General features: G+C 41.8%; 1 protein-coding gene across 8 annotated transcripts in view; it reads left to right on the plus strand.

Moving 5' to 3' along the window:
- KLC1 (kinesin light chain 1) overlaps positions 1-22,114 on the plus strand; it is a 59,659-nt gene that overhangs the window by 8,661 nt on the left and 28,884 nt on the right. For 5 of the 8 annotated variants that reach the window (XM_085225709.1, XM_085225713.1, XM_085225712.1 and 2 more), the window contains exon 1: positions 8,151-8,435. The exons of 1 other annotated variant lie outside the window; for it this stretch is intronic. The gene's annotated coding sequence lies outside the window, so the exon portion shown is untranslated. Of the gene's footprint in view, positions 1-8,145; positions 8,436-8,676; positions 8,813-22,114 lie in introns of those variants that run through there. 2 more of the 8 variants (XM_085225710.1, XM_019615902.3) reach the window with 2 other exon arrangements.

Here is a 22,114-nt window from a genome sequence, read left to right on the forward strand (position 1 = left end):
CAAGCAATTAGCATTTAGCATAAAGTTGAGCAGTCCTGGAACTACTTTGAATCAGCCATGAGTGGTAAGAGTTTCCAACAGCCCCCATGCCTGTCAAGAATTGCTGGCGTTCAGCAGTGGTCTGTTCACACAACCGCCTCCAGAGGATCTACGGATATGATTCAGCTGCAGAACTGGCTGTGATAACTTTCATCAGCTGAGCCAGAACACATCAACAGGCAAGATGCAAGCTTCAGAACCATGAGAAATTCAGGTCACTGTTCATACCACGTTGTTAAAGAACTTTGTTGACAAATTTTAGCTCCATCTTTGCTTTAAAAACAAACAAACAAACAAAAAACATCTCACCCCTGAAGATATCCATATGATGATTGATGTATGGCATACATTGGCTGTTTTTAAAGAAATCCAGAAAACTTACAGATTTTAGTGTCTAGAACAATTTGGAAGATTGAAAATCTAGATTCCTTCTCCAATGAATACGAAAGAAAATGTCTTCTGGATGTCTTTTATCTACCAAAATATTACATATTTAATATATGTCTGGAAATCCTCCAGTTTCCTTAGGCCTCATGAAATTTTTACCATGAAAAACAGGACGAAATACTAAGCTGACTATGATATGAGTAAATAGCCACAGGTGTTAATTTATGTTAAAGGAGAATTCGGCTCACTTCAAAGAAAAAAATCAGCTCTGCCGTAGGATATTATAGAGCAATTTTAATTGAAAGACAGTAAAAATTAATGCTTTGCTGCTTCTTCTCCAGTGCTGTTGGGAAAAGAGGAGTGTATATGGTGTGACACCTGGAGACTTGCCAAGCATGCCTAATAGTTACTACAGCATTGCAGCTATACATCTGATTGAATTAAGTTCTGTAGTCATAGAACTGAGTAAACCAGGCTGATGCTGACAGAGTCTGACTGAAAGGTAGCTGTTGAACAGGGCATTTTTCCATCTTGGGAAGATTTTTCTCTGTCTCTTGAATCACGAGATTCTCACTTTATTTAAAAGCAGCAAAGAATCTTATCTAGGGCCTTGAGTCTATAGGCATTATCCAACCACCACTCAGAACCCGACATTCAGTTTCATCTGTAATTAATAATGTAATTTCAACCTTTAGTTCTTGCATGCATTTACATGTAAATTAGAAAGGCAATCTCAATTATTTACAGTATGAGCTTTGTTGTAAGGCACTGCCCATTAGTTTTCATGAGCAAAAAATCAAAGAGAGAGAAGGGAAATCAAATTAACAGCATTCCAGCCTCCTTGGCTGCAAAGTGAGTGGGATGGGAAAAGGCAAATGTGTGAACTGTCTGTTAAAGATACTTAAGAGTGCTTTCTGCATCCAGGCATTATAAACCTGGCAGTAATGTTGTTATGGTTTTAGAGTTAATTGTAAGGATGTGGGGCACATTAAATTGCTGTTCACAATAGAACAGTTTACTGGGTGGATTTCTGGTCAGTGTTACATGCTGATGAAAGAAGATAGTTCTGTATGAGTCACAAGAGTTTTCAAATATATGGTCATGGTATATTGTTGGCCCTTTAGCTGGTAGTAACAAGCATGACTCTGTATAGGCAATAGATTTCACTTTCGTGGCTAATTTGTTTATACCAGCTGTTCCCAGATTTCTCATAGTGTTTATTAAGGCATGTTTCAGTTCCTGTTTACAGTATGTTATTTTCAATAGCTAGGGCTTGATAAGCTGTGTAAAACTGCACTTACTACTGAAGCAATTTCAATGTATTTTAAGCTTTCATTAAAACATAGGCTTTTAAATATTAGGGAAAAATTTTGGTAGAATATTACAGATTCAAAATCTAGAACACTGCAGGTGGCATGTTCCAGCAATTCCCTGGAATTTCCCCACAGGACTTGTCGCCTGATGTGGCTGAGGGAACCATGTATGTAACCAAAGTGCTTCTAACAGCCCAGCTGTTTCAGATGATGATGTGTTTTAGAGGACCCTTGTGACATAGATTTTTTTTTTTCCCCCCTTGAAAAAAATTACTAAAAGCTCTACTTTCTGTGAACTGAATTATAAACAGCTGGCCACGAAAGACAAAGGTCAAGGAATCCTGCTTTTAATTCCTATCTCCAATTATTTCTTCTCTAAAGCAAAAGTCTAGCCTCAGAATATCTCTGATGACTGGCATGCTGATGACATAACTACCTTTTCCTTAGCCAGTTTCTGCATGAGTTTCTACTCATCTCAGTTGCATCTAGCCATATAGACACATGAAAAACTTTCAGAACATGATCTGATGCAGCAGTATTTGCCAGATTTGATGTTTGTCAGTGAATAGCATCCCTTTGCTAGCACTTTTGTACTGGTCTCTTAAACACCAATACACAGATGTATGAGGAATCCCTCTCTTCACAAAAAGAAATAAACAGCTACAAGGCTGGTTTCTAATGTCCTAATGTAATAAGCATCGAAGTATGGATGGGCTGGGTCAGAGATGGACCCTATAGAGATCCTGGGGTGAACTGTGGAAGCCAAGACCTTGAGATTGTCTGAATCATGTAGGGAGCTGAGAAAAAGGCACAAAAAGGGATTTAAAGCCATTCTCCCCATACCCCTTCTCCCCAGGGGTGCCAAATTCTCCTCCAGACTTTTTGAGGATTGTCCAGATCTGAGTTTTTCAAGAATATTTGCTCTCAGGTAGTTGTGATAGACAAGTCTGTAGAGAAAGAAACAGATGATCCATTATGTAGGAGTGACTTAGCCCAGTGTTTTAAGTCTGAGACTTGACAGCAGTGGTGGTTTTCTATATCATAATGAACGTACAAAAGTGAAGAGTGTGTCTATTGAACTTAATACGTTTCAATGGATTTCTCTACGATGCGGAAAGAAAAGGTTACATTAAAGCAGATTTCAAAAAAAAAATAAGAATTACAACTTCTGAAACTGAAGCAAAAACTCCTCACAGCACATGCTTGCTTCACTAAGAGGAAGGCTGCAAGGAGAGTATTCATATAGAAACTACTAGGAATAATATCATCATTTCTCTTCCTGCACCTGCTCTATTTCCCAGGAGAGAGAGGATGAGGAATGAAATGCTTAGCACAGGCTGTTCTGTTTCCTATTGATTTCTAGAGTGGCTGTGCCCTTCTCCGCCCTATATACTGTGTACCATCCATCTAGCCAAAGGCAAATTCACAGAAGCCGTTTTCTGCAGAGACATAATGGGTCACTGGCCTAGAAGCTACAGAAATAGATGTCACACAGCAGAGACATTTCCATTTCCCTTTCCCTTGGGGCAAACTGTATTACCATAAATTTCTTGGTCCAGTGCAACTCAGTATGCCTTTTGGTTTGAATAGCCTCTTAAGCAAAGCAAAGATGTAAAATGGGCTCCTATTTAAAAAAAAAAAAAAAACAACAAACAACTGCAATCAACTTTGCCCGGATGCTAAATGCATTTTGTGTAGTTCTATATACAATATTAGTTAAAGAGGAGAGAAAAGCATTTAAAAGAAGAATTGAAAGGTGGATAATGGTTTGGCAATTACTACGATGTGTGCAGAAAAGGAATACACCAAGTGAAAGGAGGTATTAAATGAGAGTTAGGAGCCATCATTTTCAATAGCGATCATGGCACAAGAATGTAGCATGTTATGCTCAGGAAAGATGGAGCAAATGGTAGCAGAGAAGGGCAGCTCGGATAATCAGGGAGATGTTGAATCTTACAAGACTTCAAGGGTTCAGTTTGTTTAGCCAAGCAAAATGATGGTCAGGAGGGAGGAAAGGAATGCCAAATCTAGACAGGTGAGTGGTGGGATTACCATCCCCGAGGTTTACCCAGGGAGAAACGTCCTTTCTCTACAATGGTTTAAATAAGTGCAAAAGGGAGGTGTTACATTTGAGGACTTAGAAATGCAAACAGAGAAAAGGGGCTAATCGCTAAAAGGGAAAACAGATAGAAAAACAACTCAGTTTGGCACAGTATCTAAGCGCATAAATTACCCTTGAGACAACACTGGTTTCAGGCACAGAGGGCAAGATACCCAGTTGTTTTGCAATTCAGTTTCATAGTTATATTAAAAAACAAAAAAACAACCCGGAGGAGGTCACACACAGGCATACCCTGAGACTGGCACTTCTTGTGCTTAAGCGTATGTGTGAGCTTTAAAACAAGCGTAAGAAAAATCACAGGTTCCTTCTTTTTTTAAATATATTTAGGAATCTTTGTGAGAGTAAAGAGAATACATCTTCCTTCCTTCCTTATCTTCATGAAGAAGCACTGGTTTACTGGTACTGAGAAAAGTTTATGTCCCAGTCTGTCCCTCTGCTTAATGTTGGCTGGAAGGAAGAATGTCTTTCTTAGAAGACAGAGCAATTGCTGGTTGGATGGAGGGGTATTGTACAAGGGCCATGCAGTCTCTTGTAGAGGCTGAAACCCACTTGCATGCGATGAATGAAGGTTCCAATCTAATTAACATCAAAAACTCTCCACTGCCAATCCTTAACCTGCTGGGAATTCAGATGCTTGAAAGTGCGATCTTGGGGATATACTGATTCATACAGCATAGAGCACTGTAATTTGTCAAAGGGTAGGATTCTTAACTCCTTGATCATTTATTACTTTGAAGATCACAGAGGAAATTGGAATACATAAATATAGCTGTGTTGCTGAAATTGTTCGATATTTTTCATTGTTGCATTCATTGGCAGGAAAATTGTGTATCAGATTCTAGCATTCATCTGATTAACTGTGTTAGCTGAGGTTCTTATGTGCTATTTGTTTTGTTTTGTTTCTTAAAAAAAAAAAAGTTTTGAAACTAATTGAATGGTCTTTTTAAACCTTTAGTATCTTTTGGATTTTAACAATAGCACTACTCTGTAATAATGATGGGATAAAAAGAATTATGGGTAGCAAAATGTTAATGTCCACAGCAAGCATCCTGCTCTCTTTAAAAAAAACCTAAAAGAAATTAACTACTGAAATGGCCTGTTAGAGCAGGATTACACTGCATGCTTTATTTTCTTGTTATTTCACTGTGGATAGAGAATGACAGGGAGAAACATGCTGGCTTTCATTTGTTGCAGCTTTCCAGAAATCCTTGCGACTGAAAAAAGAGAATTCACTCCTATGTAAATGAAGCTTATTGACTTTGGAAGCAGGATTGTGATCAGTGTTTATTTTACTTGGTACTTTAATGCCGTGCCCAACAGTGGGTTTCCTATGGCACGTTCAGGCATCTTGACCACGACAATGAGTCGTGTCAAACAAAATACGGTCCTTTTACTCCCAAGGGCCTGAACTCCATGCTAACAAGGTAGCTCTGCATGCAGTAATTTGCAAATCTGTACAAGGGAGTTAGGCTAATGCTGTCTGCAGCTGAGTACTTGACACTTTTGGTCTTGAGCCTTGATTTTTATGTTTCCTGTTCTTCATAAAGGACATTCTTGTAGGAAATATAAACTAAAAACATATGCAACTGTCAAGCGATAGTGATGAAAAGCCAGACAGGTTGCTGAATCTGGCCTTTCAATATTTATTATTACCAGGATGCTTTTAAACAGCACTTTAGCAGCAACTGAAATTATTCCAGTGAAATGCTTTATGGTAGCCCATATTTATAGAATGAAGTCATAGATTTTATAGACTGTAAGTTTAGACTTAAAAAACTTTTGTCTCTTTTGGCAGAAGGATCTTCTAAGGCGAGAGGATATAACAGCAATGGTAAAATAAAGTGACCTACACTTCATAAATGAAGTGAATCTGAACTTCTTTGCAGAGGCTTGCCCTAATTGTGGATGTCAGTCAAATTGAATCTTGATTTGCTGTGTGAATTTCTCACACTTGCACCTCAAAATGTAAGAGCTTTTTCTGCTGCATAAGCTGAACTGTTTGATTTGCCCCCTCCCAATGCGAATTCCAAACTCTTTTATGGGAGTGGAGGGGAATGGGTATATTGAGAATAAAGAATTCAGAATTATAAATAACATATTTGGGGATTTTACTTTAATACCCACTTGGGTGACTGCAGAAAACCACAATGACCTTGTTGGACAAAAAATATTTTAGAGACAGTATATCTAGGTCACTTCATCCTAAAAACAGGGAACACAGCGTAACTAGTTTCCTGGGACAAGATGGAAATGTGGGCAGCAAACAGCTTTTCTGCTGGAAGAATGCAGGTAGCTTATGGAGAAGGAACAAGAAAAACAAGATCCAGCTGGGGAGAAATGGTATTTCGGGTCAGGCAGAAGCTTGAGAAGAGACATAGTCTCTTGTGTCTACTCTCCACTGTGTGTCACATCCAGAGGTAAGCAATACTGCACATTAGTTCCTTTGCAGTAAGCAACCTTGCTGCACGATGCAGCTTGTAGTGTGTGCTGCTTATGTGGAAAATTGCAAGCATGCATATAAATCATTAGGCAGCGTATTATGAATCAGGGTCAAAACTGGAGTAGGTGCTTTGTTCAAGAGATACTCATTTCCCTGGGGTAAGCAGCTAATTGCAGGAAATCTTTGAAAGCAAATGTGTGATAGGAAGAAAGCAATGAATATTGTTTATTCAAAAGACAGGAGGGGTTCCTTTGAATCAGTTCTCTTGCATAATCATGTAATTAGGGCATGTTCTATTTTTAATTAAACCTCTTGCATATTCATGAAAATTCTCTGAACTTGTAGACCAATTGACATAACTCCTTGTTTTAAAAACATGCATATAAAGGAATGCTTTTTCATTTTTTCCCCTTTCATATTACTTTCAGACACCTACTTACCACCATTATACATAGTTGGCCAGGCCACTGCCCAGACTTCCCTGTCATACTACAGTGCCCTTGGCTTTTCAAACCCCACAGGGACTCTCTGCTCGTGCATTCTGCAGCCTATCCATTTTTCCCTCACTTTGTTTTGCTGGGCTCCTCTGACTACAGCATGAGTTGTGATTCCTTCTTCCATTTTCCCTTTAGAAGTCCTGCCTTCTCACCCCTGCCATTCTGTAGAACCGTTTGATGTTTTCTTTGCAGGCAAACAGATGTTAGCATAGCTTTCCTTGTGTATTTCAGAATTCACCGTGCAGGTGAGGCTGCACATTCTGATTCACTACTACATCTCCATATTTCCATAAGCTTATGATTCATATCTATATGTACTGCAGGAGTTATGCAGCATTCAGATGATAATGCACCACAATATTGTCTAGACATTAATAACACTTTTATAAAGTTAGGCTGTCACCGTTCTCTGATGACTCCCAATGTACATGGCAGTGCACTGTCATTTTTAATTGCATTTTTCATCTCAGAACTCCTGCTTTTTCCACCTTTCTTCATTTCAGTGATTAACATGCGCTCAGTGGAACATAGATAAAACAGTGACCATTCTACTTTATGAAGAGGAGGGTCAGGGGAGACCTTATTGCTTTCTATAACTATCTGAAGGGAGGTTGTAGTGAGCTAGGGGTCGGCCTCTTCTCTGATGTAACTAGTGATAGAAACTATAGGGAATGGCTTCAAGCTGAGCCAGGGGAGAGTTAGGCTGGACGTTAGGAAATATTACTTTAATGGAAGAGTGGTCAAGCACTGGAATGGGCTGCCCAGGGAGGTGGTGGAGTCACCAACCCTGGAGGTGTTCAAGGAACGTTTGGATTTTGTGTTGAGGGACATGGTTTAGTGAGTACTACTGGTGATAGGTGGATGGTTGGACTGGATGATCGTGAAGGTCCTTTCTAACCTTGATGATTCTGTGATTCTATGAAGAGCAGGAGTGAAGTTAGAAGCTGCAAAGGCATAATTCTTGCAGCAACACCGAGTTCACACGAAACTCTTCCATGTTACGCATACACCTGTAGGACAGTGGGGATCTTTGAGGCGGCTCGATGTGCACGAAGACAGGGATGCTGACAAGTACTAACAGCACAGAGCGGCACCCAGCCTTCACCTCAGCGTTTGCGCTCCAGCTTTAGCCTAAGCCCCTCTCCCCAGGCAGCTCCAGGGCCGCCAGAGTGGGGCCCTTCCTCACGTCCTTTCCCTCCGGGCCGGCCGCAAGCAGCCATGGCGGCGGCGCTGAGGGGAGGCAGCGGACGGGAGCCATGACATCACGCGGGCGGGGGGAGCGGCGGGAAAGGAGGGCGCGCCGGGACTGCTGGGAGAGGGAGGGCGGCCGCCATGTCCGGCGGGGCGGGGCGGGCGGAGCGCCGGGCGGGGCTGGGCGGGGCGCGGCGGTAGCGGCCGGGGCGGCGGCTGCCTGCAGCTGTCAGCGCCCGCTCTTCGGGGGCCGGGTCGGGCCCGTCAGCTCTTCGCGGGAAGCACCGAAGGTACAGCGGTGCCCGCTCTCTTTCTCCCCCTCTAAATCTTTTTCCTTCCGCCTGCCCATCGCTGACATCCTCCTCCGGCCGCCTCCTCTCCTCGGGCTGCGCGGCCCCCGCCGCCTCAGCGAGCGCTGCGCACATCAGAGCCTGCAGCACCGAGCGGTGAGCGGGGGACGGCGGGCGGGTCGGGGCTTTCCTCTTCCATCTTCGCCTTTCTCTTCCCTCCCGTTTCTCAGACAACAAAAGGCTGCGCCGGCAGGCTGCGCCCCGCTGACAGTTCCGTCACCGCGCTCAGGCGTCCCCGCAGCGTCGCGCGCTTTGTCCCCCCGCGGGGCTGCGGCGCGGCCGGCACCGCCCAGGGGAGAGCGGGCCGGGCCGGGGCTGAGCGAGGGCGCTGCGTGGGGCCGCGGCGCGGCGGGGCGGTGTGAAATGGTGGAAGGAAGGAAGGAAGGAAGGCGGGGACGGCGCTGCCCGGGCTGCGGGTCACCGTGCCGTGCTCTGAGAAGGTCCTTCGGCATCCTTGTCTAAAGTTAAAGGAGGTAAATCTGTAGGGGCGAGATAACGCTAATGCCTGACTGACCTCGTTGGTGCTGTCTTTTGGGCAGAGGTGAATTAGGAAGGTGTTTTATCCTGGCTTTCTGCTGGTTTAGCTAGCGAGGTGTCAGGTCGGTACAGCTGCACAGCGCTTGTGCGTAAGCGCAGACGGGGGCACCGCGCCTCCTCCCTGCGTGCTGAGCGGGAGCAGCCCGCTGCCATGGCCGGGGCGGCACCACCCAGATGGACGCCGCCGGGAGCCTGCTCCATCCGTCAGGTGCTTCTACGCCTGGTTTTTTTCCCCATGAAAGATTTCCTTCGGTGTATCCGACTTGATTGTACCAGTAGTGTTCGAGAATCAGAAAGCAAAAGGAGCTGGGGAAAAAAAAAGTGAAAGTTTGTTCTTATACTCCGCTTTAAACAACAGAATGCTGAGCAAATGTCACTCGTAATAGATTTATTTTTTTTTTTTGTAGTTCTGTATAAAAACGCCTTGAACGAGGATTCTTAAAATGTTATTTTTGTGTTGCAAGTGGCAGAAGGTTTGGTAACAATTACTCTGGGAAGTAATTGTCTGTTTCACTTCCCCTTTTGTGTTTGCACTTCTCTGAAATAGGAAACATGCCCAAAGGGTGTGCATTGGAAAGCTAGAAAGGAACCTTCGAGATTAAAAAAAAAAAAAAAAAAAATCAAAACCTTTTTGAATTCAGGATGGATTTCAAACTGCTCTCGAAAATGGCTTTATTTTAATTGATTATGAATTCCAAAGCTTCAGCGAAACATGATACTGGATATTATAACCCCAGGATTATAGAGACAATTGAAAGAAACACATTCAGCATTTACTGGAAGCGGAGAGAAAGCCGATCTCTGCGCTGATTCTGAGTAGAAGGCCTTGTGTTTTGTAAGGAGTTGCCATGATTTTTTAATTTTCTTTGTGAACACGTGGTTTAAGATAACCTTTTTGTGATACTTTCACAAAATGTAGAAAACTGCAGTTGCAATTAGGTGAGCACTTAATGCAGAACCAGGTAGCAAAGTGCAGAGCACTGAAATGGGCAGTTAGTGAAGTCACACAACAATGCGGTATCACTTCTGCGTCGTGTTGCAGTTAAAGTTTGGCAGCCTTTCTGTTTCTGATGGGTGGAGATCGAAGTGGACGCTTGCATTAATGAGAAATTCTAACAGCGGTGTAAGTCTGGGCTCCATTCATTTTCTAATCAAAGAAAACACACAATTGTAAGTAATTTAAAAAAAAAAAATGTTATCCCCCAAACGTCTCATAAAGCTGCTTCGTTTGCTGCTCATTACATTATTGGGATGTACCAACAATGCCTTATTAGTGAAACAAATTTTAAAAAGCCTTTGCTCAACGAAAGAAGAACAGTGCATAGAAATGTGAATGAAGTCTGTGAGAGTCTACTAAATGTTTTGACATACAATAATCAAGATACTGCTTGAGGGATGCACAAGGGTTACAAAAGCAATTGCTGCTTGCTCTGTTTATGAAGAATTTACCATAATGAGGTCAGAAAACCCTCACTTGTGTGCTACCCATAGGCTGTGTACGTTTAAACACAGAGAGAGATCTGTGCATCTACATGTGCATACAGACATACCTACCTATGCCTCTTAATTAGGAGCTTGGGGAGATGCTGAACCCTCGTGCTCTGTGCTGAGTCCACGTAATGCAGCTTCTGTTTCTCTTGAGACATGTGGGCTTGTGCAATTACTCTTTCATCTCTTACTCTGCTCAGTATCTCTGGAAGACGTGTAAGTTGGTTTATTCTGGTATTAGCAGCTTCTTTCCAGATGCTTAGCTCATGATTATTTTAAACTCAATTAAGTATACAAATAACTTTTAAAGTACTGTTTTCCTAAAGGGAGTAAAAAATGAGTGTGGGTACGTTCATAAAGAAGCAAAATGTGTTTTTGCACTTAATGTTGAACAGTGCAGTAGCAAAGACAAAGGCAAGCATACCAGGTTTATTTAAAGAAACCTTTTGCTGTCCATGTCCCTCAAGGTATAGCTCAGCATGACACATCTGTCATAAAGGTGGGATCTGACCAATTCCATCATCGCTGCAATAGAAGTTGCAAGCATTTCTCGTAGCACAATCTGCATATTTTATATTTTCCAAGTATTTTCTCCTATGAAAACACTGACCAAAGTTTAGAAAAAAATGTTTCTTTTAGATGTTAACTCTTGTTTTCCTTAAAACAAAATCATTGGGCGCGTAATGTCTAATCTATACTTCCTGGTAACCAAGTAGTAATGGGAGGCAAACTGTTTATTTTAAAAAGAAGCATTTTGACCTCAAAATAGAGCCAGTTATATCCTGAGTCATGCTCAGCTCGAGGTAGTGAGGCTCTCCCGGTCATTTCTTTAGTGGAACATTTTCCTGTCTAATAGCAGGCTGTAGAAATAAGTGTGGTTCCTTTGAAAAAATACTTACCAGTCCCCACAGTCAATAAATGCCAGACCAGAAAGCTCGTGCTGGCTCAGATTCGCTGAGATGCGTTTGTTGCTTTGACTTCAGGGATTTGAACCAGGCACTTTGTTAGAGGGCAAGAGCCAGAATTACAGGTCCTTTCAGTGATGTAGGATTCGTTTCCACAGGGTTGTGTTTGAGGTGCTTTGACAGATAGTGCTGTACTTGTTTTGGAAGGTGTTTTTTGTAGCAGACAGTTAGTATAATGCGTAATGACAGGCCGTGGCAGATAGGCAGGCATGAGTACCTAAAATGTATTTGGGTGCATGAACAAAGAAATGGTATTCAAAGGACAAACACTGAAGCACAGTTAATGCTTATTTTCTTTATACAATATAAAATTAGCATATCTAATCTCTGATACTTGATAGTTTCTTCAGATTGAGTCAGCTAAGAAGACAGATGCAAGTAATAGTATCTGTCTGTTGATTTAATCGTGGTTTGATTCTCTGAATTCAGCTTATCTCCCTTGGGTTCTGTTGTTCAGCTCTTTTCAGTGCCCTCAGAAGCAATCTTTACCCTGAAAGCTGCTTTGACCTGCAGGTGGAATTAAATTGAATTTAGTTTTTCAAATAATTATTATTGCTCTTTTTTTCTTCCTGTTTTCTTTTCTCTCTCCTAAATTAGGAAGCATGTAGTCTTCTATTCTGAGTGTGCTTTCCCCATTCTACTTAAACAGAGATTTTTTGCATGGTTTCTCAGTATCATGCCTTATTAAACACTAAAATATCTTTGTCAGGTTACCCTAAAACAGAGCAGTATCCTTTTTTGATTCTTTGTAAATATCTGCCATAAAACCCATTAATCACTTTAAGGTGGTGTTCCTGTGCTTACATCAGAACCATAGCTGACTTTATTATATTCCAAAGTGAAGAGAGTGAAGGATGTAACCAGTCTGGTCAGTTATACAGCTTCCCTATAGGTGGGTAGGGTGGGGTGGTGGCTCACTGCAGCCTAATCACTCTGTGAGCATAACCCTGTATTTATTTGCACGCACCCCAGAAAACCATTTAAAAAGTTAATGATGCACTAATTAACATTCAGAAGGTCAAGAAGTGTCGGATATATTTTTCTGACATATATTATTTTCTGACAGTTAATATCTGCTTTTCTTACAACCTGTATTGTGTATATCCTAGGAATCGGAGTTGTATCTAAAAATCAGTCCATTTAAATGACAATACTTAGCATGTCACAATGATCAGATAACAGGCTGTGTATCAGTATATCATAGTTCTGGGTATTTTGTATACATACACTCTATTTTGTATACATACGCTGATAAACTGTTTTTTGTATCCTGTGCTGCCATCCCTCTCAGCAGCACATTACTGCTAATGTTCATAGAGTTCTAATACTGTGCTTTGTCTAGAAACAACACCAGTAGGTAAATATTACCAAAACATGAAGGGCACTTGCAGAGTGCTGGTACGTGTGTGTGCCATTCCCCCAGAGGAGGGAGGTGGCTTTAAGCTCCAGGGGATCGCAGTAACCGCGTTCCTGCAGTGCATCCTGAATGTGCTCCTTTCCAGCTGACAGTAGCTGGATGGTCTGCAAAGCATGCCATGTGGGTTTATGGGCTGATGGGGGAGGGAGGTGTGTTCTGTGTTGGGGGAAGGAGGGGAGGGTCCCTTTTTTTTTTTTTTTTTTTCTTCTTTCCTGCATAGCATATTGTGCTTCAGATGGAGTGTTTCTGTGGATGTTCCTTTATCAGTGTCAGGCTGTATCATGTAGGAAAGCCACAACTGTATCTTCCAGCTTGTTCAGCTTCCATTTCAGAGAGACAGCTGTTACTCCTTCATCACTCATCTCTGTTGGCTTTAACATGTCATTTGTTCAGTGGTTAAATTAGATGTGTCCCCCAAGTGTTGTGAGGGAGAAGCAGCATTATTTCCTCCCCACCCGGTCAGTGCTGTGTGTATCTGGATTAGCACAGGTGGTGGGATGGTAAGGAAAGGTTGCAGCAGGAGATGGGGAGGCAGCAGCCTCATAAACTGTTTCTGCTGACAGAAGAGTAATATACAAGTGTCTAAGGTTATAGCTGAGAGTTTCTTGAGTCTCGGGGCTGGTTTATGTAGAACCACACTCCTGCCACATGTTCTGTATCCTCATTCTGTTAACATGGAAACAGCACAGGGAAATAGATACGTTTTGGCTGGGTTTATGCCCTGAACCTGTTATTTTTGTTCCCTCACCTTTGTCTGAAAGATAACACAGTGAAAGGAGCAGGTCTTTTGTTTGCTATGGACAAGCATGCTTGTGCTGGTGTAGCAGGAGGATGTGAATGAGATGTCTGGCTGCGTGTGGAGCACTGCCAGCTTTTTGTCTCCAGCCATAGCCTCAGTGAGTGAATGCCCATGGTCTACACCAGATACCTGACAGCCATTTCTCTCTCTGAAGTCTCTCTCAAATAAGCCAGTAATGGATGGGAGATCTAAGAATGCACTATTGTTTATGATTTCTGTGGATGTACTGCTGTACTGAAATATGGAGCGGTGCAGGAGCTCTGATGGTGTTTGTCAGTATGCCAGCATGGGACAGTGACCCAGAAGTCTCACTAGAATGACTCCTCAGGAAGAAGTGTCAATTTTGAGGTATGCCTTGAGAAGGTTTATTGTGTGAAAACGTGGTCACTGTGTCAATGTAAGGCAGAATCACATTTAACAGAGGATGTGGTGCAGCTGTATTCTGCTCTCAGAGTGTTTGGAACACAGACCTCCTCCTGTCCTTGGTGGGTGTTCCTGGTAGCTTAAGACATCACCCAGAGAAGACAAATAAGGTTTTGTTATGGTAGTGATAGCTGTATTAGCCAGATGGCCTCATTTCTTAAAATTTGTTATCTATCAGCCATCTTCTGGAAAGGCAAGAGGCCATGCGTGACTTTGTCTTCACATCCCAGTACTGCTGTTACTGTGATGCCCATCTCTGGAGTGCCCAGGGCCAGGCTGGATGGAGGGTCCTGGGCAGCCTGAGCTGGGGGGAGGGGTAGCCAGCCCATGGCAGAGATTGGGGCTGGGTGGGCTTTGAGGTCTCTTCCAGCCTAAGCCATTCTACTTCATTACATCTTCTTTCCATTGCTCAGAAAAGAGGTAAGTCTTTCTTACTCAGTAGCAATTTATCTTACAGTACTTTCTAGTTAAAATTATATGCTGTATGTTGCTTTTAGAGCAATTTTGCTGTTAGAATAAGACTTAGAAATTGACAGAAGTTTTGAGTCTGTGCAGCATGCAGGTAGAGAATGAAGATGCCCAGCGTATTTGTAAAAGCAGCAGTCAGGGAGGTTTGAATTACACTGCCTGCTTGTCATTTGTGCAGCCATTGAATCTGTTTCTTAATTCCCCACCCAGTTGTTGTGCTAACAAATGGCCTGGAAATATGCTGGATGAGTTTGTTTCTCTCCTCCTTTTTTTTCCTTGTCGCTCCTCTCTGCTAGTGTGGCTGCACTTGGGGCAATGCTAGAAAATGATATTTTTTTGTTTGTTTCTAATGGCACAGTTGTTTTAGGATGTGATTGTTCTGCCGTCCTTGGTACAGGATTGCTTTCAAATTAGTTTTATCCAAATGCAATGGTTTTAAATATAAGGTTAAAGTCCTGAAGGAGCACTGAGTGCCCTAGCAATCATAGAGATAAATTATGAAGATGTGAGATGGCTGGAAATGAAACTCAAACTATGGTACGACCCTAGGGTGCGAGAGCAGAGGATGAAAAGGTGACTTTCCCAAACACAAGGCTGGAGCCCTGTTGTACCACTCTGTATCTCCTGGCCCTGGAGACTTCTGGACCATCTGACCATTTTCAGCTTGGAAAGCAAATGGTATCCTGGGCTCCATCAGAAGAGGGGTAGCCGGTCGGGACAGGGAGGTGATTGTCCTCCTCTACTCTGCTCTTGTGAGGCCCCTTCTGGAGTACTGCGTCCAGGTCTGGGGCCCCCTGTACAAGAAAGACAGGGAGCTGTTGGAGAGGGTCCAGAGGAGAGCCATGAAGATGATCAGGGGACTGGAGCACCTCCCCTATGAAGACAGGCTGAGGGAGCTGGGCTTGTTCAGCCTGGAGAAAAGAAGGCCGTGGGGTGACTTCATTGCAGCCTTTCAGCACCTAAAGGGAGCCTACAGACAGGAGGGAAATCAACTCCTTGAAAGGGTTGATAACAGCAGGACAAGGGGAAATGGTTTTAGGTTGAGGGAGGGAAGATTTAAGTTGGATGTCAGAAGGAAATTCTTTACAGAGAGAGTGGTGAGGTGCTGGAACAGGCTGCCCAGAGAGGCTGTGGATGCCCCATCCATCCCTGGAGGTGTTCAAGGCCAGGTTGGATGGGGCCCTGGGCAGCCTGGTGTAGTATTAAATGGGGAGGTTGGTGGCCCTGCGTGTGGCGGGGGGGTTAGAGATTCATGATGCTTGAGGTCCCTTCCAAGCCTGGCCATTCTGTGATTGTGTGAGTAAGCACTGCAGATTGCAGAGTACTTAACGAGGGCACGATTAATCACTTTAGAGCTTAGTCAGCTCTCTGATACAGTGTGTAAGATGCACCCAGAATGATACAAGGTTGTTTTTTCTAGGAGGTTGCATCATCTGATCTGCTTCCTATGAGATTGGATTTGTAAGGTGTGAAGTGCTGTCTGGTCCCTGGTGACTGCCTTTGTAAAGGTCCGTTTTCGTGGGATGTTTGATGATGCACAATTAGTTTATCCTTAATATTAAGGGCAGTGTTTAGTTAGGGTAGTATGGTTAAATTGTGATTGGACTCGATGATCTTTAAGGTCTTTTGCAACCTGAGTGATTCCATGATTCTATGTCTGAATTATTTCATTTTGCATCTCTTCCTGTAGTGATTCTGGAAGAATTAGCTGAGTGTTTGGGCGTTTCATGTTTTAAATGAAAGCATAATGGTGGAAGGGGAAGGTTCTTCACCCTAAACTTTGAAGGGAGAGTGCACCGTTTGGAAATACTCCTGTACTTTTACCAAAATGCTATGTAGAATTAAGATAAATAGATGCTATTGACAGCTTAAAATTGCAAGACATTTATTTTTAAAAACACTTTGCTATAGCTGCATTTCCCTGTTCCATCAAAGAGATTTCCCTCATCTGCTAGAATCTGTCTACCAAAAATGTATTCTATAGGCTGAAGACGTGGCTGCACAGGTTGGTAAGCACATGAAGAGCCAAGTGCTGCTCCCACACAAAAACTTATGTAGGCAGTTGGAATACTGAGGGTAAAAAAATGCGGGATTTGATAGTGATGGATTTGTAACTCAAACTGTCTTGTCAGTATTTCTTTACAAATAGTCACAATTTCCTTTCAATCCACTTGAAGTAGGTGTTTTATAACGCATGTCTTTGTAACAACAAAATCCTAAACTTGAATAATTACCCTTGCTTTCTTTTTTTTCTCGATGTATCTTTCATTCTTGTCACAAGTACTTTTAATAACTGCAAATATGATGACTTCTTAAATCACTCAACTTGTGATGCTTTCACGAATGTTTATTCTGCCTTTATGTAACTACTCCTTTTGTTAGAATGTGCCTTAATCTCTGGTTGTCACAGTGAGATGGGCTTTGTGGTCGTAAGAATGAGGTAAATCCTATGGTATGTTGTGACAGTGCAGTAGTGAGCAGGCAAAATGCTCTGCTTTCTTGAGGTCTATTTATGGCAGCGTGAAGGTGCTTATTAGTGCTCGCAAGAAACAAAGTGCAGCTTTGGGGGAGAGCGACAGATGCTGTTTGGTGTTGACAAAGCAGTAATGCAATAGCAAAGCCTTGCTCCAGGAGGAGGAGACTGAGCCTTGCTGTCTGTCTCCCTTCAGAGGCTGTATGGGCGTAACTAAAATTAACAAACACACCTGTCAGATTTCTTGTGTGCTTGCTTCAGCTTTGACAAAGAGCCATCTCTGTGGTAACAATGGATAGAAAGGTTTTATTTTCACCTATCTTCATTAGGAACCTGAGATGCTAAGGCTTGAGAATGCACAGAGGCTAAGCTTTTCATGCTTGTGATGCATGCGGACTGGATGTAGGATCCAAGCAGATGCCTCTTTTTGGAGGAAAAATACTGCACTGGAATCCAAGAGCACAGGAGGAGCAAGATGGGATTTGGTTGAACTCTGCAGAGCTATGGAATTCCAGGTGTAGCTGAATCTAAAAGAGACTTTGGAAGTGATTACGTTGGCAGGTTGTCAGTCTTAGAGGGATCAAGATTTAACTATATCACGATATTGAAATGGTAGCTTGAAGTGTTAGTTTGGTGGAGTACTATCAAAGGATTAACACCATAACAACCTTTAAGAGGAATAGTGAACTGTTTATTTATAGGACACTTCTATGCCACTCCAGATACTTCTGTGCTGTGTAAGGTTTTACTAAAATTAACTATTTCAGTGGAAAGCCATAATTCCAGTGAAAGTAGTTTACTTGCTACGGTAAGGCTGAAATTACTCTGAAGGGTTTTGTCAATTATCCTTGAGAAACAAAAACAAATATTTTAAAATAGTATTTTATTACTGATAAAAATGCAGATTCGTTGCTAATGAGGTGCACGTGCTTCACTAGTGTTGCTGTAATGTAGTGCTGAGATACAGAAATCTGAGTAAATGAGCTCTATAGTAGGAATCCTCATAGCTTTGTCAGGGAGCTGTCAGCATCAGCCATGCTACAGACTTGCTTGGAGTTATGTTTTAATGCTTTGCACTTCGGTGTTGTTTAGGCTTAGTGACAGCCAATGGGGTTTCCAGGAGTTTGCACCCCTGGGTTTATCCTCACAAGCACTAAGCCTTTGCATGGTATGTTTGCTTACCCAGAAAAATGTCTTGCAGTGTTACGTCGTAGGCCAAATTACAAACTTTATTCTGAGCTTTTCTTAGAATGTGTGCCCTTGACATTAAAGGATTAGACGTGTCCTTTTTATAGTATTCACCTTGCATACCTTTGTTTTAAACCGAGTGGCAGGGCAAGCTTCTGCAATCAGGGTCAGCTGGAAGCTGGCAGAAGCAGCAAAATAATGTGTTTTGTTGTTGCTTTAATTCAGATGCTTGCTAGAGGAATTTAATAGGAAAAAAAAAAAAGAGTCCAAGGTGTGAATTGTTTTTGTTTTTAAACGCATCCTTTTCTAAAGGACTTCTCTCAGCTTAAAGTTGGCTGCTGGTCAAGTGCAGCTTCATCTGCAGATCTGCTTCTGGTCGGTGGTTTGTGGCCTCCAGTATGTGCTGCTAATTGTTCTCACCAAGCTATTTTTAAGGTAGCTTTTGTGAATAGCAAAGACATTTTTGAGATCGTATATTTGGAAAGCTGAGACAGTAAGAAGAGCAGCAGCATTCTGATTATAGAAGTGGGTCAGCAACTGTACCTTCAGGCTGACCTCCAGCTGTACACTGTTTCCAGGTGCAGCTCAAGATTTTCTATTCTCTGGAGGTTCATATGGATTCAGATACGTTCGTATGGATTCAAAGTATGATGAGGAGACTCTCATATAGCATTGGAGTTCAACTGCAGCCCTGTGTACGTCAAACACAGGGAAAAAGCTACGCTGGTTTTTCTGTGGCATCAGAGATGGCAAGTATTGAAATAAAAAGCCTGAACATAAAGGACCATTTTGGTTAAAAGGAGGGCAAGCCAAGCAGAGAGGATGTTGTACATTTCTTAAGTTGTGGGACTTGTGCTAGTAGAAATTGCTTAATAGAGAAAGTCGCATCTTAGATTGAAAGAATAATTCTTGCTTATCTGTTTTGTTAGACTTGGATGTGTCTGACTGTGAAGAATAACAGCAGCGCATTTGAACTGCGATATTTTTTCAGCACACCCTGGCAGGCTGTTCTGCATCGCTTTCGTTTGTTGGTGATTTTTCTTTCTGTGCTTGGAAAGCTTGTGGTCTTGTTAGATTTGTTTGAGAAGCGCTGCTCTCTGTTACTGAGCTGAGCAGGGAAAGCAGTGAGAGCAGTGCTTTCTGTGATGTAATGAGACGTGTGCCTGGTTTGAGCAGGGAATTAATGACTTGGAGATTGCAAGTAATGCAGAAGGAAACATGCCCAAACCAGATTTAAGATACTGAGCCTTGTCATTTAATTAAGGACAAACTGGGAGTGAAATCAGGGTTAAAAGCCCTTGAACAGACTCTTTATTATTCAAAACAGAATCACCAAGGTTGGAAAAGACCTTCAAGATCATCCAGTCCAACCATCTGCCTATCACCAACAGTACTCACTAAACCACGTCCCTCCACACAAAATCCAAACATAACTGGTACCAGTGAACTGGGAGGTGCATACTGGAGAAGGAAGAAGGTCAAACTGGCAGATAGGTCTGTGTGGAGTTGGCAGTGCATGTAGATGGCAGGAGCAGTAGGGCTGGCCTGTGCAGGTCTTGTAGTTTCTTTGTTAGGGAAATGATATTTTTTCTTTTGTGCTGACACATCATTCTGCTGTGCTCAGCAGTCCTGGCTGTTCTGTAAAGGAAGGAGGATTGGAAGAATTTTATTTGTCACAGCACTTCACAGATAATTTTTTTCAAATTGTCTTTTAAAGCAGTAATCAAACACTAGATGTGATTACAGATTATCTCCCAAGCTTGATAAGTTTCATATGAAAGGAGGACTCATACAGCCAAGTGTACTTTCGTTCAAGAAATCAGAAATTATTTAGAATTCTTCTACCTGAACAAAATTTCACTTTCAGGTGAACTTTTTTATTCTTGGAGGCAATCTACAGGAAGATGACACCATTTTTAATTTGTAGTAGGTGAGCACAAAACTATTTGTGTTTATGAGATCCTTAAATAGGAGTTCAGGAGCTTAAGTAGTCAGCTGTGTGTGTGTGTGTAAGCAAATTGTATCACTGTGTTTGCAAATATGGCCAAATATGCCCTGTTGACCAATAGGTTTTTAAAATATCATGGGTATGGCACTGCACTACCACACTACCCTTAAAAGATATCAAATATTTAATGGCTAATCTGACGCTTACTGAGAACCCAATAACATGATAAACTGGATGTTTGTTACTCTCCCTTTCCTAATTTATTTTCCAAAGTATAACATATAAAACCCTGAGCAACACTGCCCTTTTTCCCCGTGGTGCCAGTTCGCACCTGAGATGCGACTGTGCACCCAGATGTGTCTCTTTGCTGATTTTCTTCTGTTGGATAGATACTTCCCAGGGGCTACTTACTCATTTTCACACAAAGGGTTGAGTCTTACAAGGCCTGATACAGCTTTTGGTATTACTTTATGTATTCATTTATTCTTTTAGTACCAGTGAGTGAATGTTAATTTATCTGTGTTCATTTCCTTTTGATGCTGTGGTTTATATGTACAAATTCTTATTTTAAACCTCCATATGCACTTCACACACAAGCACACACCTCCTTTCCATCTGTGATGTTACAGAATGACTCCAAAACGCTGCAGCTCACAGAAGGAATTGCTACTCTTGTTCACATGAGACAGAAGCAAATGATTACAAACTCATTTTGGAGTATGGAAGAAATGTTGTAGGGAAGCTCTGGATAATTATAAATGAGATTTCTCAAACTTCTCTAACACAAAATGAAAGCTTGTTTTCTAGATGTTCTCTGCCTTTTTATTTCCATATGATCAAAGGTTCTGTTCTTGTATTCAGGATGGAAATTGTTAATTGAAGGCATGAAAGTATGCAGGATGATAATTAGAGTTGAACTGTGAGCTGCAGTTAACATAACCCTTAACAGTTCCTCATATGAGTGCTTGTTAGAATATTTAAATACCTGCATATTTACAGTCCTTGCTTTCATTAAATTATAATTCATTTATACATGATTTTTAGAGTATGCATTTTAAGAAATGGTATTTATGCATTCCAGGTGATATTTCTCTGGTTATAAAAGGGAAATATGTCATTTGTGAGTTGATTCCTTGGGCCATGCTAAATTTGGTGTTTTATACAGATACAAGTGCTCCAGATTGCATCTCTTTGTGAATATGAAGTTCATGTGAAGTTAAATGGTGGTAAAACTGAATTAATTGCTTTCTAGATTATCTGTGTTTTCAGACAGTAGCTGATAACAAAATAAAGTAGTATGTGGCTCTTTTGTGAGAAAGAAAGTCATAACAGAGAGGGTGATTTGAGTGTATGTGAAGAGAATGAGCAGCGTTCTATTTATGTAATGCTGTAGAGTAAGCACATCTTCCAGCTGTCCTCAAAGAAGTACATGTGTGGATGCTCGTTTCTTTGTGTACTTCCCAGTACGCTTGAAGGTATTCGTATCTTCCTACGTTCTCTGTTCTCATCATAGGACATTTTTCTGGTGGTGATGAAATAGGTTCAATTGATTTCCACCTTCTGTTTGTAGTTTGGCGTTGTTATACTTGGTTGTCGCTTCATTAACAGGACGTGCAATCATAAAAATACAGGACTTTCTATACTTTGCATTTGGTAGAGGCCTTCGTGAACGTCCAGAAATCTTATAGACTTAATGTAGTATGTGAGCTATTGATAAAATAGCACGGTGAAATGTTTCTCACAAAGTTTGTGCTATACATTTAGCATCTAGCAGCTGTTGCAGCTTCATCAAAACAGTTGTCTGGATCCATAGACAATCAAACGTCGGTATGCGATTCTATATGAACGCATAGAATGTGTAACAGCAATGTCTTAGGGGGCAGTTATTAGTTTCAAAACAGAGATTGTCCTTTTCCAAGGACTAGAAAACCTAAGACTTTTTTTTTCATAACTGATCTCTCAGCTTTTTTAAAGGTTAGATGCTGCTTTCTTCAAGCATTGTTTTGTGGATATTTGTAATACATAAATAAATAGTGGCATTGATCAGATTACAGTGTATTCTTTCATAC

The sequence above is a fragment of the Meleagris gallopavo genome, chromosome 5, assembly GCF_905368555.1.
Source record: "Meleagris gallopavo chromosome 5, MGAL_WU_HG_1.1, whole genome shotgun sequence".
In the NCBI taxonomy this organism is placed as follows: domain Eukaryota; kingdom Metazoa; phylum Chordata; class Aves; order Galliformes; family Phasianidae; genus Meleagris; species Meleagris gallopavo.